Source organism: Ovis aries, chromosome 18 (genome assembly GCF_016772045.2).
Source record: "Ovis aries strain OAR_USU_Benz2616 breed Rambouillet chromosome 18, ARS-UI_Ramb_v3.0, whole genome shotgun sequence".
Lineage (NCBI taxonomy): Eukaryota > Metazoa > Chordata > Mammalia > Artiodactyla > Bovidae > Ovis > Ovis aries.
In genome coordinates, this window is record NC_056071.1 from 61,612,207 (window position 1) to 61,625,204 (window position 12,998).

General features: G+C 44.6%; 1 long non-coding RNA gene across 10 annotated transcripts in view; it reads right to left on the reverse strand.

Moving 5' to 3' along the window:
* LOC121817128 (uncharacterized) overlaps positions 1-12,998 on the reverse strand; it is a 50,594-nt gene that overhangs the window by 15,808 nt on the left and 21,788 nt on the right. For all 10 annotated transcript variants that reach the window (XR_009597144.1, XR_006056912.2, XR_009597142.1 and 7 more), the window contains one exon: positions 1,457-1,693. This is a non-coding gene — a long non-coding RNA (uncharacterized LOC121817128). The remainder of the gene's footprint in view (positions 1-1,456; positions 1,694-12,998) is intronic.

Sequence of the window (12,998 nt, forward strand, 5' to 3'; positions counted from 1 at the left end):
CCAAGCAGTCCTTTCATTATTAGTAAAGCCTCATCTAGTCAAGGAGCAAAACCAAGACAGTTTAGAAGGGCTGCTTGGACATCAAACCCATCTAACAAAATGGTGCTTTGATGAGTTCCATGTAAATGAATTGAAAACATGTGATTTAAAGGTCCACAAAACAGAGGAGGCTTGGAAAAAAGGCAGTAGCAGACTGTCCTTTAGAAAACCACGCTCGGGGCTGAACCAAAGCCAAATGCTTCAAAGATTTTTAACTGTGGTCTGATGGCCCAGCCACTAATTCTGCAGCTCAGAGTGGACTCTGGGTGCCTATAGAAGACAATGAAACCCATGGACAAAGCCCTCCTGGCATGACCCACCCATCAACCCAGGTGTCTGGAAAGGGAAGTGACACCAATACCAACTCTCACACCTTTCTTCTGCTTTCTTGTCATTCCCAAAGTAGTGTGGCTTTGGAGCAAAGGATTCCTAAGTTACAGGAAGGGCAGTCCCCATGATGTCTTCACCAAGCCTCTTCCTTGCATCACCAAGGTCATGTCTCCTCTTGTCTCCTGTCCTTCCTGCAAGTTGTTGTCGCTCAGTCACTCAGTCCTGTCCAACTCTTTGCAACCCCATGGACTGCGGCACACCAGGCCTCCCTGTCCTTCACTATCTCCTGGAGCTTGCTCAAACTCATGTCCATTGAGTTGGTGATGTCAACCAACCATCTCATCCTCTGTCATCCACTTTTCCTCCTGCCTTCAGTCTTTCCCAGCATCAGGATCTTTTCCAATGAGTCAGCTCTTCTCATTGGGTAGCCAAACTATTGGAGTTTCAGCTTCAGCATCAGTCCTTCCAATGAATATTCAGGGTTGACATCCTTTAGGATTGACGGGTTTGATCTTGCTGTCTAAGGGACTCTCAAGAGTCTTCTCCAGTACCACAGTTAGAAAGCACCAATTCTTACGAGACCAGGACTCATTCTGCAGCTGCTCAGGAAGGAGAGGTTGGAGCCTTGGTATTCTGAAAAGCAGCCAAGATGGGTGGTGGGAATGGGCCCAGAGAGAGAGGTGGCAGGAGAGAGGCACAGAGTCACAGTATCATTCTCAAGGAGTCGGGATGGCGAGCAGTGCCCTTTTGGGGAGCAGAAACCCTGGGTCTGGAGACTAAGCTGAGAGAAGAGGAGGGAACACAAGCCCGGATCTTGATGTACACATGGTCTGGTTCCCTGGAGAACAGACATCGAGACTGAGAGTCATATCTGGGGGTGTTCTTGGGAACACCAGGTGGGGAGGAGTAGAAAAGAAGCTCAGGAAAGCAAGACTGGACAGAGGGAAAACTGAACTACAAGGCAGTTATAAGGAAAGCAGCTATTGACACCACAGGAAGCTCTGGGGCTAAGATGAACTTTCAGAGATGGTCCAAATGCAGGCAAGGGGGCTGGACTTTTATACCTTGGCACTATCCAGACACCTACCAGGTTGAGGGTGTTTAAGCTTGGCCAAAGAAGCTTCCTGAGGCTGAGGGTAATGTCCAGAACAGAATGACATAGCCAACACTCCACGAGTCTGAGAAGTCGAGAGCCCCTGTCCTGAAGCAGGATCTTGGCAGCTCACCACAGCATCCACGACAGTCCGCCTGCTGGAGCCCTGGACGCGCTAGCTTCATGCACTAAGTTCACACTCTCTGGGAACCGTTGGTTGGGCTCCTTTTCCTGAGAAAAAATGACAAGGGGAAGGAAGGTTAATGGGACACACGACAGCCACGGCTACTGCCCTGGCATCATGGCCTTGTCTCACATTCCTCACTCCATCCGCAGCTATGGGTCTGGTATGCTGTTCTTACTGACCGGTGTCTCTCTGGGTCCAGGTGACTGACCTAAGATGAACCACTTCACTTCACCAGCCACAAAAACGAATCTAAGGAAGCAAGGGAGCTGGGACTGGACAAAGGGAGACGCTGAACTCTGACGAGTCCTGTGTGTGCGTACTCTTTGCGACCATGTGAACTGTAGCCCACCAGGCTCCTCGGTCCATGGGACTCTCCAGGCAAGAATACTGGAGTTGATTGTCATTTCTTCCTCCAAGGGATCTTCCCAACCCAGGGATCGAACCCAAGTCTCCAGCATCTCTTGCATTGGCAGGCAGATGCTTTGTCACACTGCGCCACCTGGGTTGCCCTGAGGAGTCCCATCCATCCTAATTAGGGATCTGACCCTGGCATAGTGGGTGTGAAGGTTTTGAGGATTCAACTTCTTCTGGAACACTCTGCTGCTCTTATAATGAAGGCCTGGGCCTGATCCTCAACTTGTCTACCCTCCAGGAGGATAAGTCTCTTTACAGGTTGCCCTCTGGCCTTCACACCCAGCCTTTAATTGATGCTTAGTCACCCTTAGCCATGCATTGCCTGCTCCCAGGGACAAGCATCCCATTCCAATTATCGCTACCCTTCCCTCCTCACCTGAGAAATTACACCTGCCAATGCTTCCTTTTCTCTAATACTCCATCCCATTTTAGCAGCAGCAAAAGGTTTGATCCTCAGAGCCTGAGAATCTATTCCTTTGAATGGCAAAAGTGACTTTGCTGATGTGATTAAGGACACTGAGATAGGGAGGGAGGTGATCCTGGGTGACTTGGATCCGGTGTCATCACAGAGGTGCTCACGAGATAGGCAGGAAGGTCAAAATCGGAGATTCAAAGATGCGGTGCTGCTGGCTTTGAAGATGGGGAGGTTCCATGACCCAAGAACCGGCAGCTCCCGGAAAGTGAAAAAGTCAAGGAGAGGGTTTCTCCACTAGAGCCTCCAAAAGGAGTGATGCACTGTGACCCCGTGTTTTGGTTCAGTGGGACCCGTTTCAGGCCTGTGACTGCTGAGGAGAGATGAAGGGTTGCTGGGGAAAGAAAGGGGGCAGGAGGTGTGAGAGGCAGCCATGGACCTGGGGGCACCAGTGACCGTGGCGGGTAAGAGTGGGCACTGGCATCAGCTGCAGGTATCTACTGGTCGACGCTCATGCAGAGAGGTGAAGAAAGAAGGAAGAAACAGGAACTGGCAGAGAGGGTGATGTCTGAGGTCAGTGACACTTCCTTTGAGGTCGGTGATCCTTAGATAACCTTTGGGATGCTCTGGAGGCCGAATGAGGAGGCAGGAAAAGGAGGCCACAGCCTATGATTCAGCCTCGTGAAGGTACCAGCATTGGAAAGGCTGGGAGGCAAGAAGACAGGTTTAAGCCTGTGACACCAGCCCTCTGCCCAGTGTCCCCTTGGACGGGGGTCTCCTGTCTGAGCATCTGCAGAATCAGGGAACCAATTCCCTCAAACAAGGGTGGGTGAGTTGGCTCAGCTGCTTTCAAGGGGTAAGAGGGTAGCATGAATGGAGAGAGTAACATGGAAACTTACATTACCATATATAAAGTAGATCGCCAATGGGAATTTGCTGTATGACTCAGGGAACTCAAACAGGGGCTCTGTATCAACCTAGAGGGGTGGGATGAGAAGGGAGATGGGAGGGAGATTTCAAGAGGGAGGGGACACATGTATAAACCTATGGCTGATTCATGTTGATACATGGCAGAAAACAACGAAATTCTGAAAAGCAGTTATCCTTTAATTAAAAAAGAAATTAACAAAATCAGATTCAAAATCAGACCTTAGTCTCTGCCAAAGTCAGCTTCCTATTGGTGTGTGTCCTGTTTTGCTCTCCCAAGCCCCTCCGATGGCCTCTTTTCTCAGGCAGCCGCCCCCTCCCCTGCCTCGGAAACCTGTGGTCAGGACCCTGCACTGCTCCCAGTGAAACGCACACACCCCTCTTCATTCAGTCCTTCCATCCTTCCCCTCTTGTACAGGTGACACGATGTCAGCTTCCCCCTCTGAGACTTCCCACTGATGGCTTCACTGTAACTATCCTCCAATTTGCTTTTTTTTTTTTTAACTATACCCACTCCCCACTCGGAAGTGATCTAACCCGAGGCATAAGGGAACAAAGCAGAAAAGCCTAGGGCTCCCATCTCCCTCACTCGAAACTCTGACGCCCTTGTAACGCAGTCTCAGACTCCATTAGCTTTTTATGAGCTGTCATGTCATCCCGCAGACCTGTATTGAATAAGGTCCCCAAGGTACTTCCCTCACATGCTTCTGCAAAGCCGAGTCGCCCCATGCTGACCTTGCACTTTGGTTGTTTGAGCTGATGCGTGAGAGGTCGCATTTATCGAGGTTCCGGGGCACAGCGGGTTTTGTGATCATGGTTCTGCCTTCCCCACTGGGTCCAGGTTCCTGCAAAGCCTCGGCCCTGTCTTGTGCACTTGGGAAACGCTAGGACCTGCCATAGAAAGTCACGGACAATGGGAAGGGGGCTGGGGGAGCGACGGAAGGAATGATGGGAAGGGCAGCAAAAGCAAAAACGGCAGGAGGGTTATGGGAAGAGCAGAGAGGGGATGGCGGGAACATGCCGCACCTGGGGGGAGTCAGGTAGGCCTGAGACATGATGGGAAGTGACCAAGGTGACTGGCGTGGCTAAGAGCGGTATGCAGCCTCAGGAGCTCGGGAGCCCAGGGTGGGTGAGGGAGGCCATCACTTGGAGGTTCTGGATGGCAGAACCTAGGCAGGGGAGGGGACAGAGACCAGATGACGTGGAGGCAGGCAGCATGTGGTCCAAGGCCATGCCAGCCGGTCTGTTCAGCCTCCTGGGAAGGAGCTACCCTGCCTGCTCTCTGATGCGGTGGACATCGGGTCTCTGGGCTGCAAAAGGCTAAGTCCAGCCCCATCAGAAAGTGAGGTCAAGGTGAGGATTGTCCTGGGGCCTGGAGTGAGGCTGGGCTGGATCCTCCCATGGGAGTCATACAAGAGGCTGTAGGGAGCCCAGGAGCTGGGAAACCTGAGAGAGCGTGTGGAAGAGAAGAAAAGGGATGGGAATTAAATGAAATGATCCAGGAAAAGCCCTCCACACTGTGCTCAGCACTTGGTAAACACTCATTTCATGGTGACAGTGATGGTGGTAGGGTTGAAATAAGGGAAATCAGGAAGAAAAAGAGTGAATTAAAGAAAGAGGAGCAGAAAGGAAATAACCTGATATTTACCAAGGGTCTATTAAATGCTTTTGGCACCTGCTAGCCACCTTTGCCTTTTCTAGTTCCATTAATCCTGCTCAGCAGTTTGATGAGATGGGTGGACTTACTCCATTTTACTAATGGAGAAAACAAAGCTCTAAGGCTGCAGGCAACTGCCCAGCTGAAAATTACCAAGGAAGGATTCAAGGTCTGTGCAGCTGGAAAGCTCCTGCCTTCTAGTGAGAAGGAGATACAGAAGATGCTGATGACCAGCTCTAGAGAACCAGCTGGCTAGACACAGAAAATTCAAACATGGGTTCTGACCCTGGGGATCTCCAAGAGGTCAGGAAAGAGGCTCTACACAATGGAGATGGTCTGAACAATGATCCCATCAAATGCAGACCATGCAGCGATAGATGATACCCAGCATCCTGGGAGCACAGAAGAGGTAAGGAGGGAAGACTTCCTGGAGGAGGTGACATTTGAACTGAGCTGCAGTGGACTGTGATGACTGTCCATTTTCCCAGAAGATGGAGGCACATTTGGTTTAAGGTGGTGTTTAGAAATGGGCAGCTCTCTAATAATCTGTCCTACCTTCTGCCCCGTCCCTAATTCACCCACCTTCCACAGCAGTCCAGATCAATGATGTGTGTGTATTTATGCTCAATCGCTCAGTCATGTCCAACTCTTTGCAGCCCCATGGACTGTTGCCCACGAGGCTCCTCTGTCCATGGGATTTCCCAGGCAAGAATACTAGAGTGGGTTAGGGCTAGGGTTCAATCCCTTCTCCAGGGGATCTTCCCAACCCAGGGATTGAACCCACATCACTTTCATCTCCTGCATCGTCAGGCAGATTCTTTACAACCTTAGAAGCCCAAATCGGTGATGATTGCTCCAGACGTTAGTACTAACATCTTCCCAGTCTTTGTTCCTCTTTCTCTCCCAGAAACTTTCGGACTCCATCTTTCCTCCCACAGTACATCCAGCCTCTGGCTAGAAAAAGAGCTTTTTTTTTTTTTGGCCGGGCCAGCTACTGCAATGGGTCTCCATCAGAGGAGAAAGAAGATTCCTCGGTTTGGGGCAAGGGTATAAATCAATTCACAGAGTACAAGAGGAATAGAATAAAGAGTATCTCACCCAAATCAGTTATGTAATATTTAAAAGGCAGCTCTCAAACAGGAAGAACATTTATCTATTATGAACATTTTCCATTTTTAGTGGTAATTGAAGTTTTTCATCCACAGCTCATGCTAAAAGCACCAACATATTGTGATGGTCGCCGCCCATTCGAATGCAATTAGAGAATTTAATCAAACTCCACTGCAAGTGCGGTGCCAGCCAGGCTATTTTTGAATTTTTCAATCTAGCATCATTTGGGGACTTTTTAATTGTTAGTTGGGTTTATTTATTGAACTCGGGCTTAAAAGAAAAATAAACAGCAAGGAGGCAAGAAGTGGCTGGAAAGGCAAGAAGAATCCGATCCGTGAGATTTAATAAAGTCTGTCCTTGTTAGTGCCAGCGGTGGAGAAATTCCAATGAATTCAAATTTCAACTGGGTCTCTAAACATCACATTATTTACATCTTTCATCTATTATGATATTTCAAATAAGATTGTCATAAAATTGCCCCAACTTTGGGCAACCGTAGATCATAAAATAGGACCATTATTGCATTAAAAGAGAGGAACTGTATCTCATTTAAAACACATAAGCACATAATTTCATAGATGTATATCTGTAGCTGGATATCTATCTATGAACAATGAAATTGCCCCAAAATTAAAAGCCTTCTGGCTATATATTTGTAAACACAATCAGATCACAATCCAATAAAGGGGCCCTTTTGAATTAATGTGCATCACATGACCCTCCTATCATTACATTTATAACTTTCCTTTTGAACAGCTCACTGCCTCCTCTTTGTCTCTGTAAAAATGCAGGGGTTTTTGTGTGTATTTTCTTGTTTCCTTTGGCTAATGGTATAGAGAACCATGCTTGTTTTTAAGGCAAGAGAATTGGATCATAACTGTGGAAAATACCAAAAGAAAGAAAGAAAGTCACTCTTTTACACCTGCATATATGGAGAGTCTCCATCTAATTTCTCATCCCTTCTGACATAAAACACTTTGCATTTTAAAAAGAACCTGTCACCTCACTCATTTTTATGATTCTGATCATGAGAATGTGACTTACATTGTTAACCAGGAAAGCGCAGGGATTTTATATGCACATTAAAAGGGAAAGACCATTCCTTTAATTTAGATCATTTAAAACAAAACTTTCCACGTGCGACCTTTTTGTTGTGATTCATTCAGCTCTTGCTGTTCAGTGCTCGTGGGAAAGACTTTCCTGAGATACAGGATTCAAATAAGTGAATAAGGCATCCTCTTCCACAAAGTCACGTCCTGAGGAGGCTGAAATATTATGTGAGTTTACTGCAGGGAATCCCAGAGAATCCGGGGGAAGGAGTCCTCACTGGGAGTCAAGAGAGCTCGTTACCACCTGTGCTCTGCCTCACATGAGGTTTCCAAATCCACAAGAGCCACTCAGCCCCAAGTGACCGAAAACCAATTCAGTGAAGCAAAAAGTGAATTCATTGTCCTATGTATCTCCAAAGTATATGGTGGATAGATTCAGGAACAGTTGGATCCAGGAGCTTCCACAACGCACTAGGAATCTAGTCTAGCCCCACCTCTTGGCTCTGTTTTCCTTCATGTTGGCTTTATTTTTGGGATCTATGTGGTTGCCCTTAGTAGGTAGAGGCTTGCATTATCCTTGCTGCTATTTTGCTCTCAGAAAATAGGATTCCTACTCACTGGTCACACCAGAAAAAATCCTAGTGCTCACTCTCATGGACCACCTGGAGTCATTGCCCACCTCTGAACTCATCATGGTGCCCAGGGGAATACAAGGCACTGTGAGCCCCTGTCCAGTGCTATCACATATCCTTAGGTGTATTGGAGTTTCATAAGGTGATGAACTACTAGCTTAGGAAATAAACTCTAAAGTCCAATCACTAATGGGCTGCATCCCACACGCTCATCTACAATCAAGATCTTGGTTCTGACGTGGAAGTTAGACTCCTGTGGGAGTTATTCGAACTTCTGTTTTCTAGTCTGTGAACTGGTTATGATACTGCCTCTCCCATAGATTGTAAGTGAGATTACATATGTGAAAGTATTTAGCAGAGTGCAAATAAGGAGCGTTATATAATACTAGACCTTAACAGCACATCATTGTTATGAGATCTTATGCAAAGTGACAGCTATCAGTACCCAAATGAGTCACACCAGGTGACCTTAGGCACCGCTGCCCCCGTGTCTGGCAGTTCTTAAGGAAAGAAGCAATGGGGTCTGTAATGCCATCTCATCATAGTTAAATAAAATGTTCCTTATAATCAGCTTCAATGTGTACAACCTTATCCTTGACCCCACTGTTTGGCTCCATTTGTTTTAGACTTAACCTGAGTTATAAGGCATTTCAGCTATTCTTGGGAAAGATGTTAGGAACAGGAAAGGTCAGCTTATAGTCATTGCTGCTACTGCTAAGTCGCTTCAGTCGTGTCCAACTCTGCAAACCCATGGACTGCAGCCCACCAGGCTCTTCTGTCCATGGGACTTTCCAGGCAAGAGTACTGGAGTGGGGTGCCATTGCCTTAGAATTCAAGTCCGGAGAACAGGAAACTCTCATCTTAAACTGGGGATGAAAAAAATTAGCTTTGCCTTTTTTATCCATTGTGATTGCTTCTTTATTTTAGAATTTTGACTTAATTTATTTAGTAAGTATAATACATGATCATCGTGAAAATTTTCCAGCAATACAAAAGAAGTACAAAAGGGCTAGTTAAAAAATTATCTAAAATTCCACCTTTCAGAAACAATGGTCATCAATATTTGGTAAACATTACTCCAGCCTCTATTCTGTTTAAAGATAGATAAAAGAACAGAGACATGATAAAGTGAAAGAAAGATATGGGGACAAAAACAGGAATATATCATGCACATTATTTTTAATATTTAAAAGTACTAAATTCTCTTTAAGTTTCAGGTGAATGGAGGAAAAAAGAAGCCAAAGTAAAATTGAAAAACTAATTTCAAATCCATTGTCTTCACTACAAGGAATATTTCTTTCCTAAAAGCTTCCTCTAAACTAAGAAAAGAGATTATAACACACATTGAAGTCATCTTTTGATTAGATTTTAGTTTTACACTATATTTCTCACTCCCTACCTTTCAACACACTTCAGTTATGTTACTAGTATTCAGCTTTATAATACTTATGGCTTATTCCTTGAAGGAAATTTCATTTGGTCAGTCTTAGCCTTATATTTCAGAGAAGGCAATGGCACCCCACTCCAGTACTCCTGCCTGGGAAATCCCATGGGTGGAGGAACCTGGTAGACTGCAGTCCATGGGGTCGCGAAGAGTCGGACTCCACTGAGCAACTTCACTTTCACTTTTCACTTTCATGCATTGGAGAAGGAAATGGCAACCCACTCCAGTGTTCTTGCCTGGAGAATCCCAGGGACGGGGGAGCCTGGTGGGCTATCGTCTATGGAGTCGCACAGAGTCAGACACGACTGAAGTGACTTAGCAGCAGCAGCAGCCTTATATTTAATGACTATGATGTTTACCATCTAACCATGATGTCACCATCCCTGGATTTTTTTCTTTAGTTCATTTTTTAGTTTTCTAGATTTAAACTACAAGATAAATTAGGATGCTTAATTGGAGAAATAAACTGTGTTTATTTTCCCTGATAGATTCCTAAGTTGATACAACTGGCAAGTTTGTGCATGCTTGCCAATATTCCTAAAACTTTTATATCTGAATTTTAAAACAGTGCAATTTGGCTTAAAAATTGTTTTATTCTCAGACTTCCCTGATGGTCCAATGGTTAAGGCTCTGCCCTTCCATTACAGAGGGTATGGATGGGTTCAATCTCTGGTCGGGGACCCAAGATCCTGTATGATGCAAGACGCAGCCAAAGAATTAAATTAAATTTTAAAATTCTGCCTTCTTCTGATTGAAATAAAGAGGTTTTTGTTTCAGGTTGCTTCATTTCAGGTCAGTCGCTCAGTCGTGTCTGACTCTCTGCGACCCCATAGACTGCAGCAAGCCAGGCCTCCCTGTCTACCACCAACTCCCAGAGCTTACTCAGACTCATGTCCATCAGGTCAGTGATGCCATCCAACCATCTCATCCTTTGTTATCTCCTTCTCCTGCTGCCTTAAATCTTTCCCAGCATCAGGGTCTTTTCAAATGAGTCCATTCTTTTCATCAGGTGGCCAAAGTATTGGAGCTTCAGCATCAGTCCTTCCAATGAGTATTCAGGACTGATTTCCTTTAGGATTGACTGGTTCAAACTCCTTGCAGTCCAAGGGACTCTCAAGAGTCTTCTCCAACACCACAGTTCAAAAGCATCAATTCTTCAATGCTCAGCTTTTTTATGGTCCAACACACACATCCATACATGACTGCTAGAAAAACCATAGCTTTGACTAGACAGACGTTTGTTGGCAAGGTAATGTCTCTGCTTTTTAATATGTTGTCTAGGTTGATCATAGCTTTTTTTCCAAGGAGCAAGTGCCTTTTAATTTCATGGCTTCAATCACTAACTGCAGTGATTTTGGAGCCCAAGAAAATAAAGTCTGTCACTGTTTCCATTGCTTCCCCATCTATTTGCCATGAAGTGATGGAACTGGATGCCATGATCTTCATTTTTTCAATGTTGAGCTTTAAGCCAGTTTTTTTTCACTCTCCTCTTTCACTTTCATCAAGAGGCTCTTTAGTTCCTCTTCTCTTTCTGCCATAAGGGTGGTGTCATCTGTATATCTGAGGTTATTGATACTTCCAGCAATCTTGATTCCAGCTTGTGCTTCATCCAGCCTTGCATTTCACATGATATACTCTGCAGATAAGTTAAATAAGCAGGGTGACAATATACAGCCTTGACGTACTCCTTTCCTGATTTAGAACCAGTCCATTGTCCCATGTCCAGTTCTAACTGCTGCCTCTTGACCCACATACAGATTTCTCAGGAGGCAGGTCAGGTGGTCTGGTATTCCCATCTCTTGAAGCATTTTCCACAGTTTGTTGTGATCCACACAGTCAAAGGCCTTGGCGTAGTCAATAAAGCAGAACTAGATGTTAGAACTGGCTCAAAATTCTTGAAGACCACCTTTTATTTCTATCTTTACCACTTGGTAGACATTAGACTTCTGGCTTGGATTATAGTTGTGGAAAATTCTAAGATAACCCTCTTTTTCTCCTTTATATCTTAAAATGCATTTTTCTCGTAGAAGCCAATAGAATTCTAGCCTTCTTGAGGTTCCGTTTTTTCGCAGTGGTGCACATTATTGTCACTCACTCATTCTATATCATGCTTTCCTGGGACATTATGTGCTTTCTAATCAGCCTTTCATTTATCTAAGCAAAGTTTTCTTCGGTTATATCATTTAGTATGTTTCTGTATCATGTGTCCTGGTCTTTTCCTAAAGACACACAAATTTGAACGTTTGTCATATTTCCCTCATCTACCTATCTATTATAAAGGCACATCATCTTTGATATCATTTTCATATCCTTATACTTTGAAAGCCTGAAGGTATTTTTGGTCGACGCAGTAACTAGGGCAGGGATGGACATAACTGGCATTTGGGAGATGAGGGTTCAGAATCCTAAACATCCTTAAACAATAGGAATCTAGCCCCATGATGCAAGTCCTGTTCAAAATGCCAATGGGACCTGCAGAGCTAGCCAGGCCATCACATCTTTGATGATGCTTTCTGTCACGTTATCTCTAATTTTTGAAGACTCTAACAGGGCTTTAATTTATGTAACTTTTGTCTTTTACACATCAGTTTTTTTTTTTTTCTTGAGTTCTGCCAGTTCACTTTATGTTGTTTTATAATTTCTTCTTGTGCTGTATCTTAAAAGGATTATACTTTCAATAATATATTTTCAATATTATAGAGAAGCCTTTGTCTAAACTTTTTCACTATTTTCTTGGGAAATTTATGTTATATATTCCTTTGATGTGCCTTTTGATGGACAACTTTTTCCCTCCATGTTTAGTGATTTCATTTTTATCGTATAGTAGGTAGGTCCCAGCCAAGTTCCTCTGTGTAACCACCCATGTGTTGACTTGGAGCAGAGGGTAAAGATAATTAACTGTAGACATCACCTGTGGTCTGGAGTCTCTCGGTTACTACATGTGATTTTTTTTCTTTCTTTCTTTCTTTTTTTTTTTTTTTTTTTTTGGCCCTGAGTGATGTCTCTATCCTGCTTGACTTTCAGGAGGGAACTTCCCTTCACCACTGGAGGTCTCTACATTTGATCCGGCGTTTCTCACTTTTCTGTCCTCCTCCAAGTTGCTTTATATCCAGCACTTTTCTCAAACCAGGAACCTTAGATCAGGGTATCAGAAATGGCATGTTGGCCTAGAGTATCCTATCCCTTCACCATCCCATCAGTGCGTGATGTCAAGCTGAGTCCACCCGTGCCCTAGATGATGTTGGCACAATCAGTGGGTCATTGGGTGTGCTTTTTAACCCTGGGTCACTTATTCTTGGGGAAATGAGCATCCTACTCAGGATTCAAGGAGATGGGTTCCAGCTCTGGGCACTCTCCAACAATTAGCATTTCACAGGTTTTAGAAGGCATGCTTTACATTCTATGGTTTGGGACTCTGCCTTATTCTGATTTTTAGGAAAGTAAAAAGTTATTTTCATTTCTTTATTGGCTAGGAAACATTTTGAAAAATAGTAATACAGAAAAATATCCTAATCAGAAGCTTGACTTGAGTCTTATATAGAAAAAAAGAATTTCCAATTTCAAAGGGTCTTCATGCAACTCAGATCAAGCTGCATAACCTCAATCCTCAGTTTTTTAACTCTGTCTCAACTTCCTCATCTGTAAAATGGGCATAATAATCAGCCCCAATCTCCATAGATTTGTCTTGAGAATCAAACAAACAG